This window comes from Triticum dicoccoides, chromosome 7A (assembly GCF_002162155.2).
Source record: "Triticum dicoccoides isolate Atlit2015 ecotype Zavitan chromosome 7A, WEW_v2.0, whole genome shotgun sequence".
Classification (NCBI taxonomy): domain Eukaryota; kingdom Viridiplantae; phylum Streptophyta; class Magnoliopsida; order Poales; family Poaceae; genus Triticum; species Triticum dicoccoides.
Genome location: NC_041392.1, coordinates 709,756,205 through 709,759,953, shown reverse-complemented (window position 1 = coordinate 709,759,953; position 3,749 = coordinate 709,756,205). Strand labels below are relative to the sequence as shown.

At 46.9% G+C, this 3,749-nt stretch overlaps 1 long non-coding RNA gene and 1 pseudogene across 3 annotated transcripts in view; both read left to right on the top strand.

Annotated features, from left to right (window-relative positions):
• LOC119327819 overlaps nucleotides 1–750 on the top strand; it is a 4,406-nt gene extending 3,656 nt beyond the window's left edge. For all 3 annotated transcript variants that reach the window (XR_005158709.1, XR_005158707.1, XR_005158708.1), the window contains one exon: nucleotides 471–750. This is a non-coding gene — a long non-coding RNA (uncharacterized LOC119327819). The remainder of the gene's footprint in view (nucleotides 1–470) is intronic.
• Nucleotides 751–2,922: 2,172 nt separating this feature from the next.
• On the top strand, nucleotides 2,923–3,409 carry LOC119334597 (annotated as a pseudogene).
• Nucleotides 3,410–3,749: the final 340 nt, after the last annotated feature.

Here is a 3,749-nt window from a genome sequence, read left to right as displayed (position 1 = left end):
AACTATGTATAGAGAGCATAAAAAGAGCTTTTGTTGACAAGAAAAATTTGTAGTTCTGAAAAGGAAATATGTACGTAAATTTAGAAAGTAGCAGGACACATATAGAGAATCATGAACATCAAGTTTTGGACATATGTCATAGAGAACAAAAGCCTCACATTTAGCATATGTTTGCAAATAAAAAAGCACATACATGTCTCGGTGTGAGCAGTCATGCCATGCCATCAGTGTGAGCAGCTGAAGCCTTGCAAAAAATTTCATATGCAAGCCCTGAAAATTTTATATGGAAGCCAAAGGGTTGTAGAACTGGCCCTTAGTCACTTAAATATCACCTGGTCTTTGTTTCTAGTCCCAGATTATATGTGGTCTGCAGCTCACAGATTTTTCCTGTGTTTATCTTGCTTTCTTAACTGCTTCCTTACCTGCTGCCATAGCTATAATCTCCATTTTGAATTTCTGTTCTGTTGCAGGTTTTGCAAATGTATGCAAGTTCACGGATGTTTGGAAGGACCTTCAAGCTGTTGAAGATTTGAAATACCTACAATTAAGTTGATGGAGTGATAATGTCATATACCTTATTTGTTGACCTGGAGACTTGCTCTGCTCATTTTGGTTGTGGCAAATTTAGAAATTTATGTACTACTTTTGTGGTACTACATTTTGGTAGTGTGATACATCTAGAAACATATATGTACTTCTCATTTTGTGGAACAACCTCCTTATATATGGAAGCTTATATGTACTTCTTTTCTGGAATAGCCTACTTGTATTGTTGTGTTTATCGAATAAAGTTTACGGTTTTGATGATGCCTATATGTTACTTTGATTGATGAAGTGTATGTATAAATAGTGTGATATGTCATGATTGCCTGAACATAATGAATGGATAGGGATGCCCAGAACAAATTGCTAGTGAAATCAACATGCTGGCATAATAACTGCCGGGTAAACCTGCTTGTGCCGGCAGTTGAACTGCTGGCAATTGTACTTTCATGTTCTTGAACAATCTGCCGGGAGAAAATGGACTGCCGGCAAATAGATGGGCAAGGGCAACAAAACTGCCGGGAGAAGTGTATCTGCCGGGAGAAGTAATCCCCGACAGCTGTTCTCGTGGCAGTTCTATCTGCCGGGAGAAAACCTGTGCCGGCAGTTTGTCTGCCCTTTAATGTGCCTTCTCCCGGCAGTTTTTTTGTCCTTACATCAGTGTTGTGGTGTAGTGTGGAAGCCTCGACACTCATATTCACAACAAAAAAAGCGTGGGCCACTCAGGTTAGGTACTCAGATTTGAATGTCAATTTGCTTGCCTGCTAGTGTGTTATCTACTCAATTAACTCTCTACTTATCTAATGGTAAAAAAAACTCTCTACTTATCTCTCTTTCTCTGTAGGCATGAGATTGTACTCGGTGTAGGGCTGCGCTTCTGTACCTTCCCCGAGGTTTGGGAGCAATGCGTTCTGCATCGAGACATCAAGCCGAGCAACATAATGCTGGACGCGTCCTTCAATGCAAAGCTTGGCGACTTTGGCCTCGCGAGGCTCGTCGACCATGGCAGAGGATCACACACGACGGTGCTCACTGGCACCATGGCGTACATGGACCCAGAGTGCATGGTCACCGGTAGAGCAAGCCCCGAGTCCGATGTCTACAGCTTCGAGGTAGTGGTCCTTGAGATTGCCAATGGCCGGCGCCCGCTCGTAATCATCCCCAAGGAAGACGAAGAAGAATCTGCCATGCACATGGTGCAATGGTTCTGAGATTTCTTCAACGACGGCTGTATTCTGGATGCCGCCGATGAGCGCCTAGAAGGCGAATTCGATAGCGGGGAAATGGGGCGTGTGATGGTCGCCGCGCTCTGGTGTGCGCACCCGGACAGCAGCATGAGGCCGTCCATTAGGCAGGCGGTCAACGTGATGCGGTCCGAGGCGCCGCTGCTGAGCCTCCCCGCCAAGATGCCTGTTGCCCTGTTCATACCACGGGTTGACGGTTTCGTGACAGGCAGCAGTGGCAGTAGCAAAAGCAGCAACAGCAACAACCAAGGTTTTGGATTTCGAATGGACGGATTTTCTCATGGGGGGGCGAGATCCTCGGTTACCACGGTAACCGACAAATACCGAATATATTTCGGACGAATTTATTATTGAATTTTGAATTCAAATTCTTTTAGCCTCAACATAGATAGCAACTGAATAGATATTAGCCACAGGAGCGGTATCTCAATTGAACGCCTACACTTGCTAGGCAAAGAGGTCGCGAGTTCAACTCCTGGGTATATAGTCTATCTTTTTTCATGTACTCCCTCTGTAAACTTTAGATCACTATTTTAGTGATCTAAACGCTCTTATATTAATTTACAGAGGAAGTACATATTTTGCAAAATAAACAAACAAAAAAAAGAACTGCTCAGATGAAGAGTCGAACCTACGTCACCCTGCTGCCGGAAGTACATGCTTACCACCACGCCATATCTAACTCTAGTTATATTCTTGAGATGTCCATCTATACTAGCACAGGTTCAAAGGTAAAAATTCAAAAATTTCGGGATTTTTTGCTCGGGATATGACTTTCTCGTGGGCCGGCGAGAATCTCGGTAACCGCGCGGTAACCATTTTTCTCGGGCGGTACCCACAACCATGCTTGTGAGTAGGAGTAGAAATAAAGCTAGCCATTCCCTAGCTCAGATGGGGATTTCTGTACCTCGTACTGCTGTTTGGCTTCGCCATGGACCTGATGAAATTGGCACCATCTGCCAACAGGATTGTAATGATCTCCATTGATTAATACAATCCTTTTTTCGCAAAGAAAAAAAGAATACCCCGCACAAGATCAATCTCCTGTTAGCCCCAACAAGAACGGGCGTTCCTATACCATTTAAACGATCCTACGATAGATCGATCTCGCCTGCGCAATCGCATGAACGGCGCCATGGATCCCAGCTCCCGCATCGACGCCGCAGAGGAAGCACGCCACCGGCAGGTGATGGACAGCCTCGGCGTGTACGACGCCGACTGGGCGCTGTCCAGGGTGTTGGAGCAGTCCGACGTCCAGACGGGGCAGAACCGGTTGCGCTTCACCGAGAAGGCTGTGCGTGCTGGCTCCATCCCGGAGGTCTTCCCGGAGCTGGAGGAGCTCCGCGACGACGGCCTGAACGCCGAGAACAAAGTCTCGGTCAAGGTCCTCGACGCGGAGGGCCGTGAGAAGGAGGTGAGCCTCCGCTACCTCAACTCCAGCAAGGCGTACCGGGTCATCGGCTCCGATTGGAGGCTGCTCGTGGACGAGAGCCGCATGTGCAAGGGGGACCTCCTCGATTTCTACACGTGCAGGCGCGGCGATGGCGAACGGTGTCTCTTCTTGTTCAGGAGCCATGGCAGTGGCGCCGGCGGTACCTCCCGGAGCAACAGTCTTGTGTTGAGAGGGCCGGGTTCTGCGGAGCGTCACGCCGTCGTCAATGTCAGTCAAAATGATCCAAGATCTCGCTTGTGATCGTTCGAGGTATATGCTATTGATTGGAGAGATAAATCGTTGATATCTCAGGATAGGGAGATCGCTATCAGGCCTGCACACAATAGGACTAGCCATGTTGGTAGTTAGCCAAAAATTCTCATTTGTCAAAAAAATGCAGATAGTTAGCTGGCTGCTTCGTTTTTTCTGCCCTAAAATAGAGCCTTTCGTGGAGAGTGTACCATGCATAATTTTCTTGAATTTGGAAACTGGTCTTGTAAGTGTTAGTATCTACTGCCCGTGCTTTGCAA